Source organism: Callithrix jacchus, chromosome 17 (genome assembly GCF_049354715.1).
Source record: "Callithrix jacchus isolate 240 chromosome 17, calJac240_pri, whole genome shotgun sequence".
NCBI classification, from domain to species: domain Eukaryota; kingdom Metazoa; phylum Chordata; class Mammalia; order Primates; family Cebidae; genus Callithrix; species Callithrix jacchus.
In genome coordinates, this window is record NC_133518.1 from 37,683,161 (window position 1) to 37,703,504 (window position 20,344).

At 34.5% G+C, this 20,344-nt stretch overlaps 1 long non-coding RNA gene across 2 annotated transcripts in view; it reads right to left on the minus strand.

Moving 5' to 3' along the window:
* Window positions 1-385: 385 nt before the first annotated feature.
* LOC103788791 (uncharacterized) overlaps window positions 386-20,344 on the minus strand; it is a 75,446-nt gene continuing 55,487 nt past the window's right edge. For both annotated transcript variants that reach the window (XR_614809.5, XR_004736127.3), the window contains one exon: window positions 386-1,956. This is a non-coding gene — a long non-coding RNA (uncharacterized LOC103788791). The remainder of the gene's footprint in view (window positions 1,957-20,344) is intronic.

Here is a 20,344-nt window from a genome sequence, read left to right on the forward strand (position 1 = left end):
TCTTAGGAGCACCTATGCTATGTATCGCCTTAGTGACAAAATTGCTTTGTTAAATTTTGTTTGTTTTTTTTTAACAAACACTTAGTAGGTGTCTACATTGCATCAATGAAGCCACAGAGATGATAAAAAAAAATGGCCCTTGTCCTCCAAAGTCCATTTTGAAGAGAAGCATAATAGTGAGTATTATTCAGCTCAAAGCTGACAGTATCAAATAACTATGCAAATATTTACGCATATAACATACATACACATATACCCATCCCAACCTTTGGCAAAACACACATTCCTGGCACTTCACACCCATTCCTCACCAAACGTTCAAAAGAATATCCCACTGCCATCTAACAGCACACACATTAGGTATATAAAGTAGCCATTTTATAAATTTTTAATTTGAAATTTTATTTTTATTATATGTAATAAACTGGATATAACTTAGCACACATAATATTATGACAATCTATGACAAGGTTAGTGACCAGGCAGTTTTTTATTCTGAGTTTCAATTACACATTTATGAAGTGGGTCAATAAACATCTACCTGATAGGGCGGTTGTCAGGATTTGATAGAACGATGTGAGTAGTGGCCAATAGCTAAGACTGGAGAAAGCTGGAAAAATGGTAGATATTTCCAACAGCAGCAGTAGTGTTGTCATTGCTAATCAATTTAGCTACAATGTTTTCTATGAGCAATAAGCACAAGTCAGCTAGCTGATTTGCTGGACTTTGGAATTCAGCTCTGCCACTTAAAGACAGTATTTTTCTCTTAGAACATCAACGTGTAAGTGAAAATTTCCCATGTAATCAGGTCAGAACATAGTAACTGAAATATAGGAAAATCCTCACTATCACACACTTCTCTCAAAACAAATCTGATTCGCTTGGAAATAAAAAGACGTTAAAGGAAAAACACTGTCAAGGAGCAAAATCTAGAAATAAATACATACTTGTGTATAACTGATGCCAATGTGATGTGGGATGCATTATAACAAAAATATGTATAAATTATTATTACAGAAGAAGTAACAATTTTTGAAGAAAATGTTTAGAAAGGACTCTGGAGGGATTTATATCCGAACCTTTGTAATAAATCATTTTATAATATCAGGCTGTTGTGTTGTCTATGTTATATTTGGGAAAACAATAATATCAACAGCCTTTACATATAGGCCCCTACATCTGTGCATAGACTTTTCAAGACGCTAGATGCCTTCCATCTCCAATGACAAAGAGCATTTTTCTTTCATTTTATGCTAAACATCATGCAAGGCATTGCAAATACAAATGCATATTAAGAAATAAATGCTTACATAAATGCAGGTAGCATATACATTATTGATACATGCACATGAAAACTTTCTCAGAGAAGCCTTTCTGTCTAAATAATCCAGTTGCAACTTTCCTCCATACTCTAACTAGCTCACATTATGTTCTTCATAGAATTTAACATTCACTGAAATTCGTTCTTTCCTTTTTCTTTCTCTTTCTTTCTTTCTTTCATTCTTTCTTTCTTTCTTTCTTTCTTTCTTTCTTTCTTTCCTTCTTTCTTTCTTTCTTTCGTTTTTCCTTCTTTCTTTCTTTTTTCTGCCTCCCCAGTTAAAATGTAATCATCAGGAAGGCAGGAATTTTCCATGCTTCCTATCTGTGCCCTCAGTGCTAAGAATTCTTCCTGGCATGCTCACTTGGTGCCCATGACTTTTGTATTAGGTGAATAAGTAATGAATGCACAAAGAAATATATATGGGTGTTAGTCTCATATGCCTATATGCACCAGTTCTATTCTTTACAGCTACTAAAATTTTAAATTGACTAGATTTCCAGAAAACTTGTGATTTTGATTGCCAAATATTAATGACTGAAAACATGCATAACCAAATGAGATGACACATTCTACTGAACAAACAGAAATGAATCTTGTCTTCTCTTGATCAGCACCTTCATGAGCATCTTTTCTGCCTGTAAAAAATAGTTATGTCATTAAATGTACAGCAAGTATGACAATGGCTTATGAAACAAATACCAATATGAGAATATTTCTTAAGCTCTAACTCACAACTAAATATCTGAATTTATGTTTTATTTAGGAAGGGGAATAATCCAGCTTAACTGAAATTATGACCACATATTTATCTGTATCTTAATTATACTACAATAATATCAAAGCCTATAACATGAGCAGAATTTTCATCACATCTCTAGTTTAAAAACATTTTTTCTCACCCAACCCTCAGGAAGATATTCATGAGGTAAACCTGGCAATACAAAAATAATTATTTGGAAAATGTGATATGAGGTGAGCTGTTGCTTCTCTACTGGATGCCAGTTTAAATTGAGCTAATTTGTTTTACCAGTAGCTTAAGAAAACCCCAGCACAGCGGCACAACAATTATATCCAGGTGCAAGGACTTAATTCCACAAATTCTAGGTGGATCCTTCCAGTCAGCACGGTGGGCCCCATTCTCAGCTGTGGCTAAGAACAGATGCCTTGAAAAGCCTCTGTAAACGTGATCCAGTCAGTCGTTGAATAGAGATATTGAAATATTTCCAAAACAAAATAATGAATGTGATATTCTTACCATCACAATTCCAATATACACATCCATGAGGGAAAAAGGCATAGTAGGAATTATTTTAAATTAGTGAGCAAAATAAGGAAAGTAATTTATTCCTTTGAATTTTTTAACGTACCAGGTATATGTACACATTTTAAATTTTTCAGTTGTAAATATGAACATTTCAATTGTAAATGCTCATATACATTTTAAGAGAATTTATAAAGGTATACATGTAAATAAAAACTATTAACACAAGTGTACATGCAGCAAATGGTTTTTGAAAAACTTCACTAATGTTCCAAACAAGAAAAAAAGTAAAACATCATTTCTTAAAATATAAGCCTCTGAATGGTCAATCCACTCGCTCAAGTTAATGATGCACAGTTAAGTAGAGAAATGTGACTCTGGTGTAAGTGACCTCACTTCTTTAAAGTCATGATTTTTAAAATTAAATTAATTTAAAGTTCTTGCTTTATTTGCTTCTTAAATAACTTTCCTTAAATGGTTAAAATTATGATTTTTAAAAATTAAATAAATTTCAGGTTCTTGCTTTATTTGCTTAAGTAACATTCCTTAAATGGTCTTGAGAAAAATGAAGAGAAACACTCCATGATTTCAGAGGTAGAAACATAAATATGTATTTTCCAGCATACTTCTAGACAATATTTTTAGAATCTGTTTTTTCACTCACTAATGAGGAAGTAAGAACTGAAAACGATTTATAACTTAATATTATTGCAAACTGCTTTTCTTGTTGCTAAAATATTTACTGGTATACAGGGATATACTGAATTTGGATGTAATTAAAATTTACTGCTAATTGTTAGTATAGCAAAACTAGCATCTAAGTGTCCTCCATATACATCTCTGTAACTTTCAGTTTGCCAATGATTCGGTCTAAATTTATTAATGGATTACTACCAGAATTATTTCAGATTGGCATTAGTATTATAAGAGATAGTTATTTTGGCTACTTGTCATTTCTTATTGTATTCCAACCAAGAATTTTCTATCAAAATCAGTCTTTTGAAGCTTAAATTTTTCTTTTAAGCTCCTAATCATTGCTCCAGTAAACTCGAGGTGCCACACTTTATTAATAATAATCTGTAAGCGTTAACAATCCGAATTAGAAATATGCCAGACAATTTGAATTAAACCAGTGGATAATGCTTATTCACATGTGGTGTGAATAGTCTGGACATTTTGAAAAACATCCAAATGGGTCGCAAATAAAAAACTGTCAAAAATTTAAACCAAGTTCAGCCAGGCCTACAAGACCCATTCCCATGAACTGAAAGGAAAACTTAAATAAAAGCAGTCAGAAGTCCTGAAATATCTTAAAGCTGGATAACAGCTCTCATCTTTTGCTAGTGGGTCCTAAAAACAATAATAAACGTTAATAGATAGACTAAAATCTCTAGGGCAGAGATTTTTCATAATAATCTAGCAATTTATATCCTCATTAAGCCCAATTTCCTCATATATGAAAAAAAAGTAATTTGGTCATGATATTCTGCTCATAACAGTGAGATCAAAATTCCATTGTGATATCCATATCCAATTAATAAACCTTAACTCAAAGAATCAAGCCTTAATTGCTTCATTGTAAAACATTTGATTTATCTTATAAAAAGTCAATTTCTAATTTAAAGAAAAGAAGATATGTGACACTTAAAACAATTTATGAGTGACATTGGAGATAATCTAGTACAAAGCTCCCATTTCTCAGGTAAGGAAACCGAGTCCCAGAACCAGTGAGGCCAACTAATTAGTGACACAGATTTAGGTCCCAGATCTCCCACATTTCAGTCCAAAGAATGCCAATAGTACACTATGCTAATTCTCAGCTAAAGTTTATCATTTTTTTCTACATGTAAAATACATGTGCTGAAGTTATTGGTAGAATTTTTAAAAAGAGAAGTTTCAGTCTGGGCGTAGTGACTCAAGCCTGTAATCCCAGCACATTGGGAGGCTGAGGCGGGTAGATCACCTGGGGTCGGGAGTTCTAAACCAGCCTGATCCACATTGAGAAACCCCCGTCTCTACTCAAAATACAAAATTAGCTGGGCGTGGTGGCGCATGCCTGTAATCCCAGATACTCGGGAGACTGACGCAGGAGAATTCCTAGAGGAACCTCTAGGGAGGCGGAGGTTGTGGTGAGCGAAGATTGCACCAATGCACTCCAGCTTGGGCGACAGAGCAAGACTCTGTCTCAAAAAAAAAAAAAAAAAAAAAAAAAAAAACAGGAATGTCAAGCTGCTCAACTTTACGAGTCAAATTGTATCATACGGAAACTTTTTGAACATCGATCATCGCCTCTACCCCAAGTTACTACCCCATAGTAGGCAGTGTTGTAGGAAGATTATGATTTATTTTGATAAACCCATCAGTTTGAACAATAAAAAGTATGAAAGTTCTTTAAAGTGATATCTCAGCATTTCTTATGCATAGATAGATAACAAAAAGGAGTTGGGGCGGGGGGTTGAATGGGGGAATGTCTTCTTAAAAAGGAGGCCAGGCACAGTGGCTCACGCCTCTAATACCAGTACTTTGGGAGGCCAAGGTGGGCAGATCATGAGTTCAGGAGTTCGTGACCAGCCTGGCCTGTATGGTGAAACCCTGTCTCTACTAAAAATACTGCAATTACCCTGGCATGGTGGTGCATGCTGGTAGTCCCTGATACTCAGAAGGCTGAGGCAGAAGAATCGCTTGAACCCAGGAGGCAGAGGTTGCAGTGAGCCGAGATTGTGCCACTGCACTCCAGCCTGGGTGACAGAACCAGACTCCATCTCAAAAGAAAAAAAAAAAAAGAAGAAGAATTGCTTGTTTTCTGGTCTAGAAAACCAGAAACAAGCTTCTTGAAATCACTGAAAAATTACATTGCTGATCTTAAGGTAAAAGTGTTACAAATATCTAAAAGTCATACCTAAAAGTAAACATAAACTGTGTCCTATTCTTCACACTTTTACTTTTGTATCCCATTGGACAAAAATGTAAAATATTGGAAAAATAAATTTTCTTATAAATTATATGAAACTGGTGGAAGTGATGATAAACTTGTGGAATATTGTTTCTCTGAGTTGTTAAAATGACTTTAGCATAGTTAAACAAAACAGTGTAATGTTAGCTTCCAATAACTTTATTTTTAATTTCAATTTATTTTAATATTTCACAATAGATAATTACAAGTGTAATCATTATTGGTCATTGGCCATTAATTTGTTTCAGCGTATGTACCTCAGTGGGCAGTAATTACTGCTCAGCCTTCAATAAGATATCATTAACAAAATGAGAAGACCAGACAAAATATGTTAATTACCGTAAGTGCTCCATTGGCTCCTCCCTGGAATAAACAAGTCTAACAATTAAGATCACACTTACTTTTTGCCAGACGATATTATGCAGTGCAAAAAAAAAGGCAAATGCTACATAATTTGAAGCAAGGATATTTTGGGGGTTATTATTCTTTTCCTTGTAAATTCATATCAGCAACTATAATAACCCAAAAATTGACAACAGCTCTTGCATAAAGCAGCAATCTCATTAAAAGCTCACTGTCAATAGTGAAAGAAAAAAAATTGACTACTATACCCTATATAATTAAGATAAGAAATATCTCAAAATTATAGAAATGTTTTAATATTATAAAACTATTTGTAGAGCAAGTTAAATGGATTTCCAATCAATCCATGTATAAATAGACTAGGGAATATTTTAAATGCCCCAATTAAGAAGTAACAATATGCCAAACTAAGAACATAATTGGTTTGGGTAGCCAGTGTAATACTAAGCATTTCTTAGCCTGGTATTTATGGTATATTGCTATCCTAAAAGCATAGTCAAAATATGGGTCACTACAATACTCTCCGGCTTTTAATCTTTGTGACTGCCAGTTCATCCCTCAGAACTTTCTAAGCATATTTATTCTTCCTAAGTATTTGTCTTCTACTTCATATATATATATATATAATATATATATACACATATATATGCACACATTTCCCATTGCAGTTCATTCAGGCCTTCTCTGCAACTGGGGTTGCCATGCATCTCATATCCAAACCCTGCAGCCATTCCTGCCTTTCTCTTATTGTTCTGAGCAAGGCACATCTCATTTTTCCCTTATTCTTGTGCAGTTTCAGTTCTTTCCAATTTCTCTTCCAACTGCTCCAGCTGTACCTTTTACAACCCAGCTGTTGGGAGTCCTTTAGAGACACTCTCCCCTTCCTAAAGAAATCTTTCTGACCACTGGCAACTCTGACCACAGGTTGCTTCCAGATTTTCTGGTTCTTCTTAACATTCTCTCAGGTTAATTTAAGTTCCTCAAATCCATCTTGACCTAAGCACGTCAAGTCTACTGGGGCTTCACTGTGATCAGTTATAAAACTAAAGGATTGGATATAAACAATCAAAACTTCTTGTATATTCTCATAATCATAAATATTTATATAACATAGTTTTTCTTAAGTTTTAGGATGTGTATACTTTAATAATATTTGAAAAATAGTATTGTCTAAAATAGAAACATCAATAATCATTTATGTCAAAAGATAATAAGCCAAAAGGACCACTATGGTTCGACATAGACCATATTTCACTGCTTAACATAAGACGTACTCAGAAACTTGAAGAGGTACATGTATTCTTTTTTGGACTGTCAGAAGAGGCTTTATCAATGGTGATAACTCAGAAATGTTCAAAACTAACAAATTATCAAATACTTCAAAATACGACCATCACCAATGCAAATATAAAATAATCTCTGACCTACAGCCTTCTTCAAGAATCCTTCTTAGGTATTGTAGGTTCAATTCTTCTTTTTATGTTCCCATGTTACTCAGAAATTCCCCAAGACCATTTTCACTTTAAATCATAGTTGTCTGTTTGCTTGTCTATCTTCCTTAGTGAACTATGAAGTCTTAAGGAAAGTGGGTTTCAAACACACAATATCTGCTTGATGAATTCATTGAATATATGGCCTTAGAAAAGTATACATTGTTGAAAACGCTTTGAAGTTAACAAGAAATTGTAGGACAAATTTAGACATTGAAAAATTTGTGTTAGATTATTTAAAATGAACATGAATAATTTATTTTTCATGTGATTTTTTTAGATGCTGTTGTTTATGATTATTATCTTAACTTTTAGCATGAATACCTACTAGTTTTGACAACTATTATGCCTTGAGCTTGAACAGAGTCATAAGTATTTAAAGACCAGAGTAGGTTTCTAAAAAGTTTCAGATTTCTGCATATGTATTATTTGTTTAAAGTATATATATATAATAGAAGTGCCTATATGCATGCCTATCTGCATACCTATAACTCATGTATCTAATTACAGATTTTATTTATTTCAATTTTATAAAAATAATTTTTCTGCAGACACTACATCTCAGCACAAGTTTCAAGGTCTTATTTTTCTCTAAAAACTTGTATCTCTTATAATGGAAAAATTAAATGAGAATACAATTAATAAATTTTATAAAAATTATTTCCATTTATGTATAAATATGGCAACAAATCTAAATCTGGGAAATGCATAATTTCACAAGAAAAGGCAAATCTCAATATAATTTTAGATAATAGAAGGAAAAACAGTATTATCACTGAAATAAAATTAATCTATGTGGTTTTTAGAGTATATCCCAATATTATGTTTCCAAAGGAATGTATAATGATCATTAGCTATTTGAAAATGGTTATGAAAATAATAAGCAAAAGTTAGAAAGTTCATGAGATGCCTCCAATTTTACATCCCTTTAAAAGGATTCCTGATATTTAAAATCAAACAAAATTTAAGGTTGTCTTTGGCTACTACTCGCCAGAGGAATTCATAGCTTACAGTGATAACAGTGATCTTATTATATATCTTGTTTCTCTAAGAAATGCATGCAACCGAAGTTGGTGCATAATTAGGAAGTCATCTCTCACCATGTTCTTAAACCAAGTGTTTATTATTCTCCAGATTTTATGTTATCTTTACCTAATTTTATGATATGTTCACCTTTGACTGGAAATCTTCTTGAAGTCATTTTCACAATAATTTTTAAGAATAAATTTAAATACTTGACAAAGTACCCTAATCTTTTATAATTTTAAGAAACACCATAACCCTCCTTATTTCCTTCTATAACCAGAGTAAAAACCAATGCATCAATTACTAAATTAGGAAAAGGCAGGGAAACTGAAAATCTTTTTAATGTTAAACATATGGATGAAAATACCATTTTCTAATAAAAACAGCCTTAGTTACTTTTCTGGAATTTATAGCACAAGCAAGTCACTGAATAGATGTTCAGTAAGTAATTGATGTTTAATGCTTTAATTCACACTAAAATAAAAAGAATATTAACTGTAACTTTCAGCCTCCATCTACAGATCCCATTAATGGAAAAAAAAATCCTTAAAAACAAACAAACAAACAAAAAACAGTACAACAGTACATATCCTATGAGTCAGATATTCCACTTTTGGAAAATTTTTAAGGAAGCAACAATGCTGGTATGTAAAGTTATGAGAAGTCATCAGACCATTGCATACATTCATAAAAACTGGTAATTACCAAAATATTTAGCAAGAAATTGACTTAAGTTAAAATTATGATAGAATAAAATAATAATGATATAAATAAGAAGGAAAACTTTGGAGATATATTTCTGAGTAAATAAACCATTTTGCAAAATATGTGTAGTATATAAGCTTCTTTACATACATATTTCCTATGGCAAATAAAATAATGTGCACATTAAACCTGTTTCTTCTCCAGGTTAAGCACATAGCTAAATTACATTTTCTAGTATAAAGGGAAATTTATTTGTGGTCTGAAACACATAAACATCTCACTTGCCATCCCTCTCTATCTTCCTCCTGGCGGGAAGTCAATGGCCAAGAAACTCCAGTAAGAGGCATTAATCGCACTGCACTGAATGACTGCAAGGAGCAGAGTGTCACTGCATTGCCCAACCTAAACCCCATCCCACCACTGGCAATCCCCTCCTGAGGGAGAAATAAGATTCTATCATGTTAAGCCACTGATATTCTAGAGGAAACCAGTTTTAGTAGTTATGATATTCTAATATTATTAATAGAAAAGGATAAATATATATCAAAATATTTAAAGAAATCGTAATTTTTTTGTATTGTATTTTTTTTTTTGCTTAAACATCTATTAATTTTGTGATAAAAGTTTTAAGAAAAGAAAGTCGTTGTTAGTAAAAACCTCACAAATGAGATTTTTGACTCCTAAAGGTATTATTTCCGAATATAGAAAAAATTAATGTCTCTCTTTTATTACGATAATATGTTTAAGCAATACAAGGGAAGGATAGCATTTCATTAATGCTTCCTGAATTATGCAATGTTCTGGTTTGATCATATTCCGCAGAAAAGAACTTAAGCGTAATATGTAATTAATTGCTTTATAGGGGCACTTTTGCATTGGTTAATGTCTTTAACAAAAGCCATAAATTATCCTCTTAACTATTGCTAATATGGAGCAAAAGCTCTACTGCAATTCTATTTCCTCTTCTTAAATCCTGAACAAATTAAATACCATCTCGCACCATCTCTCCAACATCTCCACACTTGACTGGATCATCTTGACTAAACATGTCAGACCTGACAAATTCTTTAGCTTTCAGAAAGACTTTAACTCAGATTTTAAGCCCTCTGACATACCAGTCAAAACTCTGTTAATGTGATTTACAGTTAAATTAAACAAAAAAACATCATTAAAATAATGATAAAAGGTTAAGGCCTCAAGCTACAAATACAGAGAAGAGAAAAGGCATGGCTCTGCTGGAGAGTTCAGTGCAGCCTTGCACAGCCATCTCTGCCTGTGCTGGGTAGTTCAGAGGGTCTTCTGTCAGGGATGCATCAGCTACAGCCAAATATTACCCATATGAGCATTTCGGAGCATTTATACTCTGTGCAAAAAAGCATGCTAAAATGAATGACTGAGGCGTCATTAATAGGATTAGTATCTTCAGTAAGTTTAGTCATCATGTAAAAAGGAAGCAACGTTTTGTCTGGTCTTTGCTTTGCCTTTGCATACAGATTCTACACTTTACTCATCCTTACATCACTCTCACTTTACAGATGAGGACAATGAGGCTTAGTTCATCTCAGTATCACAAACTTATAGGAAACAAAGGTGTGATCCTCCCAACTCCATCACCATAATCAATCTTAGGCAGGCTTTTTCACTGCTTTCATTCTCTTCCTGCCATAAAAGTTCTTTCCAGGGAAATAACTGACACAAATCTGAGCTCTTGCCTATGCTGGCATCAAACTTCTGCCTCACCACCTTCTCCCATTCTGCTTCCCCCATCCACTCCAGACCAGTCTGCAAATTTAAGTTGTCTATTTCTCTTTGAAGATTTTTCGACATTGCTACTCTGCATTCTCATCACTCAGATGCTTGCGTCCCAGTAGGATTGTCTGCAAACCATAAAATTACCTTTGGCCAGACTGTGAGTCCTAAGAGACAAAATATGTGCTATATCCAGTTTTGTTTCCCCAGAGTTCTCAATAATAAATATATGAAAAGTTATATAATATATGAAAAGTTATAATACATATATGAAAACACATGAAAAGTTATATAAATTTATTAAAAGTTCTCAATAATAAATATATGAATGGATAAATAAATGACAGAAACTACAACATTTTTAAGAGATATTGAATGAAATGAAATTCACAATTTCTGAATGATTTCTTGCAGTATGTCCCAACTTTTCTTGTTCTGTTAGAATAGGTTTTTCAATGTCTCCCTGTCTACTAAGTACACCTTTCTTACCCTAGCTTTGCCTAGCCAGCAATTAAAGGCTTTTCAATTGAGCTCACAATTACTGCAAAACTGGGAAACAAAACATTTTCCTTTATAAAATGGTCCAAATTAATCTTTTTGAGAATTAGATGTACAACTTATTGGTACAATTCAGTTATTCACTCTGTCCAAAATTATTTACTGAACATGCAGACAAATGTTTTTTGTTTTTTTTGGGGGGGGGTGGGGAGAAAGGCAGGAAGGAAGGAAGCGGGGAGGGAGGGAGGGAGGGAAGGGAAGGAAGGAAATCAAGGAAATCAATGAGAGAGACATTGCCGACCTGGATCTAGAGGTTTACAAGTTGATTTCTTTTTTTTTTTTTTTTTGAGAGACGGAAAGAAAAAAAAAATAAGTAAAGGAGAGGAAGAAAGAGGAAGAGAAAGAGGGAGAGTAAATGGAAATATTGCTTTATTTTGAAAAAAATTGGGTATTAATAATGGCCAATCAATGTTTCATTTAAACTTATGGGTAGGTGTGATGTGGTATTGACAAGAATGTATATTTTGTGTATTTGAAGTGGAGACCTCTATAAATATTTATTAAGTTTATTGTTCCAGATCTGAGTTCGAGTCCTTGATATCCTTATTAATTTTCTGTCTCATTGAATCTAAGTCTCGTATCTGGGTGTTAGGATCGTTAGCTCTTGTTGTTGCATTGATCCTTTTACCACTGTATCTTTGTTGCTTTAAAATCTATTTTATTCGATACAAGAATTGCAACTCCTGCTTATTTATTTATTTATTATTTATTTTCGCTCTCCATTTGGTTGGTAAATCTTTCTCCATCCCTTTGTTTTGAGTCTTTGTGTATCCTTGCATGTGAAACAGGTCTGGATGTAACATGACGTTGGGTTTTGGCTGTGTCTTTTGATTGGGGGATTTAGTTGACTTAAATTTAGGGTTACTGCCATTTGATGTTGACTGCCTGTTTTATCCATTCGTTGGTGTAAATTCTTCTTTATGTTGGCGCTCTTTACTTTTTGGTGTATTTTTAGTAAGGCTAATACTGGTTGTTTCTTTCTGTGTGTAATCCTTCTTTCAGAAGCTCTTGTAAAACAGGCCTGGTAGTAATAAAATCTCTGAGTTCTTGCTTGTTCATAAAAGATTTTATTTTTCCTTCAGTTGTGAAGCTTAGTTTGGCTGGATATGAAATTCTGGGCTGAAGGTTCTGTTCGTTGAGGATGTTGAATATTGGCCCCCACTCTCTTCTGGCTTGTAGAGTTTCTGCGGAGAGATCTGCTGTAAGTCTGATAGGCTTGCCTTTGTGGGTAACCTGACCTTTCTCTCTGGCTGCCCTTAGTATTTTCTCCTTCGTTTCAACCCTGGTGAATCTAACGATTATGTGCCTTGGGGTTGCTCTTCTTGAGGAATATCTTTGTGGTGTTCTCTGTATTACCTGGGGTTGAATGTTGACCTGCTTTGCTAGTTTAGGAAAATTTTCCTGAATAATATCCTGAAGGGTAATTTCCAGCTTGAATTCATTCTCTCCGTCGCATTCAGGTACACCTATCAAACGTAAATTTGGTCTTTTCACATAGTCCCACATTTCTTGGAGACTTTGCTCATTCCTTTTTATCCTTTTTTCTCTAATCTTTTCTTCACGTTTTATTTCATTAAGTTGGACTTTGACCTCTGATATCCCATCTTCTGCTTGAACAATTCAAGTGTTTAAACCTGTGCATACTTCTCGGAGTTCCTGTATTGTATTCTTCAGTTCCATTATTTCACTCATACTCCTCTCTAAGTTGTCTATTCTCAATAGGATTTCATCAAACCTTTTTTTAAAGTTCCTAGTTTCTTTACATTGGGCTACAACATGTTCTTTTAACTCACCGAAGTTTCTTATTATCCATTCCTTGAAGAGTGATTCTGTCATTGGGATGCGCTCGTTCTCCATCAAGCCTTGTTCCATTGTTGATGTGGAACTGTGATCATCTTTAGAGGGAGAGGCGTTCTGACTTTGAGTATTCTCAGCTTTTTTACGCTGGTTTCTTCCCATCATTGTAAATTTATCCTCCTGTCGTCTTTGAAATTACCAACTTTCAGATTAGGTCTCTTGAGGGGACGTCCAGGTTGTTAGTTCCCAGGGACAGAGCAGCGGCCTTAAAACTGATGGTGCTTTTCTGCCCAGGATTCTCCTGTCGGGCTTTCTTCTTGTGTCCGTAGTAGGCGACTCTGCCTTCCCAGGGCTCCAAACCTCGGTCAGAAGGGGAACTGGTCCCGTTTACTCTGCACCGAGTGCTGCCGCACTGAGGTGCCGTCACAGCCACTGCACCGGGCTCTGGTGTCATGCTGGGGGCCCGTGCGGGTCCTCCAAACCTGTTTACTCTGCTCAGAGAGCTGCGGCGCCGAGGTGCCGGCGGAACCGCTGCACCACTAGAGTCGCGCTGGCCACCCATGTGTTTCCTCCACTGGGGGATCTTCTGCTCCGTGAGCGACCAGAATTTGTCTGAAAGTGTGGCGTCCTCTAGCTCTCCGCGCCTTCCCTGAGAGCTGCAATCCCAGGATGTTAGCAATTGGCAATCTTTGATCGTTCTCACAAATGTTTTTTAATGATGCATTCGATCTAGTTTCCGTAGTCAAGCAACTCAGAGACTAGTTAAACAGAAAGACAAAGAAAAATAAATTTTAATACAATCAAAAAGTGAAGCATGCCAAAGAAACTTGCCCAGTGGATGTGAGAAGACCAAGGAAGGCTTCCTAGGTTAGGCAACTCTTCATCTGAGTCTACAAAATGAGTTTTGTTAAGTAGACAAAAAAGAGTGAAAGATCTACGTACAGAAGAAGTGATGTACAAAGCCACAGAGATTAAAAACAAAACAGAGTACATGTGGAGAATAATGTGGCCTTCACTGTTGATGAAACAAAAACATGAGAGCCAGAAAACTTAGAAGACCGGTAAGGGAGAAAAGGAGGCAGCAGCGAGGCATCACTGTACACCATTTTAGAGCTTAGTCTTTGACTTAAAGGAATTATGATGTGCACAAAAATCTGTTTTGACACAGATTTATATTTAAAGCAAGTATTCACTGCCTAGTCTACCAGGATTTTATGCCAAGTATTAAAATATTTTTCTTAAATAATCTTGGAAGGGGATATGGATCCCATCATTGAGATCTTTTTCTATATTTTTGTCTTTCTTTCTAGAAAGAATTAAAGTACTTCTTGACCCCTTTGTGAAGGTAGTTACTATCTGTAAGGAATTGTGTCCTCAATCCTGTTGATCCTGTTGGCATTGTCTCACTTCCTGCTTTGCTCTCGCTCTCACTCTCATTGTTGCTGATTCTCTTGTTTTCTTTCTCAACCATTTGTCTTAGATGCCATTTTCACAAAGGACCTTATTTAACTATGTTTCTCCTGAAATGATTTCCTAATTCAACAACATAAAACGATAGGTCACAATACAGTTCTCTACTTAACCATCTTTATGCATCAGGCCAGATGCTTTTTCACTTGTCATATTAGCATGCATAAAACAAATCTGGGACTTCAGCCTGCCCTGCATCTTGAAAGAGTAAGTCATAAAACAAATTTTGGAATCCTCTGTTGATAATAATCCATCCAATATAGCACCTGGGGTGTTTTTTTGTTTTATTAGTGAGAGGAAGTGCTGTACTAAGTGATGGTGATGCACTTTGATGGAGCTGCCCCTGGAATGCAATAAAGAGCAGAGGACAAGCTCCTTGGAGTGTGTTTCTGAATGAAAAGCCAATGGTTTAAAAGTTCACTGGAGAACCCAGGCAGGGAGAGGAGCTTACTCCATGGCTGTTGGCTACACTACGCATATCATTAGTCTATTCTAACTAGCTATTTACATCCAGGTGCAACTCAAAGTATAAGGGAAAAAAAAATCATACAAAACTTTATATTATGTTGATACTGGCTCAGAAAGCACATGCAAGCCTAAGTATCCCTCCAGTAGTAAAAAATGAAGTTTTACTGCTAACATATTCAAAATTTAAGACCCATGCAACTGGAAGGTGTATACTTTATGCTTTTCAGTTTCCATTTCTCCTTAGTTTACTCTGTGGGAATACAATGCAAAATTCTGTCTTTTCTACTTGAAAACATATAATATTTTTAGCAAAAAGATATTAAATACTTATTTTGTTACTTTATCTGAATTACTATTAAAAAATAAGTATTTAAATAGAGTCATCATTTTGCATTATTAGCCCTACTACTAACATTTTTAGAGTAAGAGAAAATCCAAGATGATTTAGTATAAACAATAAGGAAAATTGTTTGATTACTATACTAAATCCTAGGCTCAGATGACTTAATTCGGTCATGCTTTACTTGCAAAGATGTATTCAGATAGTCACCTCTTGTATAGTCCCTTTAGCAACTTAAGTCAGAAACCCAAATTTTAACATGCATATTGATTTAATTATTTCTTCCACCTTTGTGCAAGAGCTAATTTTATTAAAAAGAGGCCAAATAATGACTGGTTAGTCTGGATATCTCTGAGTAACTCAAATGACATTTTTACAAAAAGAATGAACATGTACATAAACACCACATAAAATGAAATTCTATGTTTTTCCATCACTTATAACATCAAGTGGAATTTTATGTTTTCACAAATATGTTGGCGTATTTCCCTATCATACTCAAGATCCTTTTTGGAAAGTTTTTTTTATTTTTTTAATTATATGCACTACTACTAACTTTGTTTAGTGAAAAACATCAAAATAACTAAAATAAAATTTTAATAATAATATTAGAAGCTATTAGTATGAACTATCACATATTCATAATGAAAGGAAATCCAAAGAACATATGTTTGCAAACATAAACAATGGTTAGATACCTTCTTAAGGACAGAAACCTCAACTAGCAATGTTTTTTAATAATTAAACGCTTTAGATAATTCTGTATCACCTAAACAACACATTCAAGTTCTCCTGCTGCAGTCTGACATGACACAACTCCTGAAACTGAATCCAAGCCAAATGCTATTTTAATCAATTAAAATAAATTCATATTTTCAGATATATTATGTATAATATTTGTATTATAGTTTCTTATTTATGATATAGCAAAACAGTTCTGTCCTCTTTGGGAAATTTCATGATTTGTAAAAGTTTGTTTTTAATTAAAATGTATTATACAACACAGAAGTTTTCTTCTTTATGTCAAGGAAGCATATAGAAATTTGCATTTTGAGATGACTGATTTATTCTGATGCTATAGCATTTTGCTCCCATGTAAACATTTCCTGTGACATGAAAATGGATAGTTTTGTGCCCTGGAAAATCCATTATTATAGGTTGCTCATGGTTTTGACTCCTGAACTATGAAAAATATGAAAAAAACCAGTTTGGTGAACAAGCAATTATAAACATTTGATACACCACAAAGAAAAAGAGAGAAATAGCTACTGTATCTGTTTTGAAGTAGCCAGTTCGGTACTGGTCTCTTCCTTGTTTTGCATTTATTTTTTCAGCAGCCAAGATGAAGTCTCACTACAAGATTCTTAGATGTGGACCATACATTCTGGTCCTGGAGCTACCTAACTCTTGAGCACACAGAAGTCATCACCAAAGAAAATAACAAACATGTTAATGATATATTCTACACCAATGTTTATGTGAAGAGCATATGCTTTCTTAATTTGATCTTGTGTAATCATAAAAAGTCCACTTTCATAATTAACATGAACTATATATTTTTTAAAAAATCTGAAAGTGAGCCACAAAAGAATGACATATTATTATTTTTCAAAAAGCTTTTGACTTTTCTAAAGGATAAAATACTAAATATCATTTCCAAATTGACACTAAATTCATATTAAAAACATGACTAAATATAACATAGGAATTGCAATCTTATCTGAGATATTTTTGCCTAAAAGAAGAATACTTATATGTTCACCTACTCGTCTATTTCATTTTTTTTCCAAATTTACCTGAGCCGTAAGAATCACCCTAGGAGTTTTAAAATACAGGACATAATGGCTCAGGCATATCATTTTTATCCCTTCAGTTTATTTTTGCAGACTCAGAGGGTACATGTGCAGGTTTGTTACATGAGTACATTGCATAGTGGTGAGATCTGGGCTTTCAGTGTACTCATCACCTGAAGAGTGAACATTCTACCCAATAGGTAATTTTTCAACCCTCACCCCTACCCAGCTCTCCCTTTTTGGAGTCTGCAGTGTCTACTATTCTCCTCTGTAGGTCCATGTGTACCCATCTTTTAGTTCCAATTTATAAGTAGGAACATGTGGTATTTGATTTTGTTTCTAAGTTATTTCACTTAGGATAATAACCTCCAGCTACATCCACATTGCTGCAAGAAAACATTATGTCATTCTTTTTTATGGCCTGGGCAGATCTTCTGATCCAAAAGTTTTAATTGACAGACTTCGGCACACAATTGGTACCAGGGACTGGAATGATGTGGTATGGTAACATTTATTCCAGTTTTAATGTTCTATGATCTATGAGTTGACTAAGATGTCACAAGTTTATTCTTCATAGATATAGATAAAATAAAATACATATTGGTGTAGATCTTGATTTAGACTCTTCTTATAAACATAGAAATTGTAACAGAATCTTGTTAGTGATGGATGGATGGATGGATAGAAAGATAGATAGATAGATAGATAGATAGATAGATAGATAGATAGATAGATAGATCTATCTAGACAAAGATCTGGACAGATACCAGAACATAGAACCTATTTATCAACTAAGTCCATAAAGTTATCAACTAGAACTCATTTTTTATTTTAATTTAAGAACAGAGTCCCACTGCATCATCCAAGCTGGAGTGCAGTGCTGCCATAATAATTCTCTAAGTCTCAAACTCGGGCTCAAGCTCTCCTCTTGCCTCAGCCTTCTAAGTAGCTGAGATTACAGGCACGAGCTACATCTGACTACTGTTCTTTTTCAAGCCTTTATGTACCTGAAATGTAATGAACTCATGGAGAGAAAAAGTGTGAATTAGCCACTGAAATTCTCTGCATATGCCACATAAATCAGTGTTTTTTTGTCTACTAATATATGGGCTGACTGCAAATGTGTATGTATTTATACAGTTTTTTTAAAGCTGTATCAAGTTAATTGCAAGGCAAATTTTGTTTAGCAAAATTCACTTTAAGAGATGAGATCTCAGCCAGGCACAGTGGCTAATGCCTGTAATCCCAGCACTTTGGGAGGCCAAGGTGGGTGGATCATGAGGTTAGGAGTTTGAGATCAGCCTGGTCAACATAGAGAAACCTCGTCTCTACTAAAAGTACAAAAATTAGCCAGGTGTGGTGGCACATCACTGTAATCCCAGCTACTTGGGAGGCTGAGGCCAGAGAATCACATGAACCTGAGAAGCAGAGGTTGCAGTGAGCTAGGACAATGCTACTGCACTCCAACCTCGGTGTCAAAGTGAGACTCTGTCTCAAAAGAGAGAGAGAGGGAGACAGAGAGAGAGACAGAGATCTCACTGTGTTGCTCCAGCTGGAGTGCAGTGGTTATTCACAGATGCCATCATAGTGCACAGCAGCCTCAAACTATTGGCTCAAGCTATTCTCAGCCTCTGAAGTCAAGTCATTAGGTCCTACAGGCACACAAAAAACTTATGTCTAAAAATATTACTTTTATAATTTATTATTTTACTTCTACTAATTCCAACAAATTATCTGGAAAACACACAATAAAACAAGGAACAAAATAAATGTGCAAATTGGGGTGAAATAAAATGAGGTAGAAAGCAAAGGTAAGAGTCACAAGAACCAGTATTTTAAAAATTCATATAATAAATTCTTACAGTAATGTTATAGTCAATCAACATTTGGTTCTGAGGCTGAGCTTTCTAGCAGCCAGAACCAGGAGAAAAATGTAATCAGACACAAGGTTTTAGGCAATTTACTTGAATAAATAGAGCTTTTCATGAAATTGGTACCTGACAAAAATTACTCCACTATAGCTTCACTAAAGAGATTATGTGAGATGGGCATTTGCATTGGTTCCAAGTATTTGCTCTTGTAAACAGTGCGGCAACGAACATACGTGTACCTGTGTCTTTATAATAGGATGATTTATAATCGTTTGATTCCTCAAGGAACTTGAAATAGAAATACCATTTGACACAGTAATGGGATTGCTGGGTCAAATTGTATTTCTATTTCAAGATCCTTGAGGAATCGCCACACTGTCTTCAATGATAGACTGAATAATGAAAATGTAACACATACACACCATGGAATACTATGCAGCCATAAAAAAGGATGAGTTCATGTCCTTTTCAGGGACATGGATGAAGCTGGAAACCATCATTCGCAGCAGACTGACACAAGAACCAAACACCACATGTTCTCACTCATAAGTGGGTGCTGAACAACGAGAACACATAGACACAGAGAGGGGGACATCACACACTGGGGCCTGTTGAGGGATGGGGATGATAGGGGAAGGATAGCAGGAGGTGAGGATATTGGGGAGGAATAATGTTAGGAGGAATACCTAATATAGGTGATGTGGGATGGATGCAGCAAACCACCATGGCATGTGTTATATCACAATCCTGCACAACCTGCACATGAACCCCAAAACTTAAAGTATAAATAAATAAAACAAAAAAAGAGATTATGTGAGGTGATATAAAAGACTGTATTCTCAAAAATATTTTTCAATGAATACTATTACCAACAAATATAAGAAAAAAACGTGTCTATTAAATGGTTATAAATTGTGCAAATAAAACTTTTATCACATGAACCAAAAGTTATATAACAATAAAATTCAACAATATTATGTATCCGATTAGTTAAGATATATTTGTGCTGTGTTTTATTGTAATTATTTGCAAAAGTTATTAATTGCTGAGTGTGAATGGTGCCTATAATTTTCATTATAATTTTAGTAGAGTTTTAAGGAATGTGTAAAAATTTTAAACTGAAAAAGCTTTCAAATTGCATGATGGGAGAGAAATAACTCAAAAACATTGACACTGGTG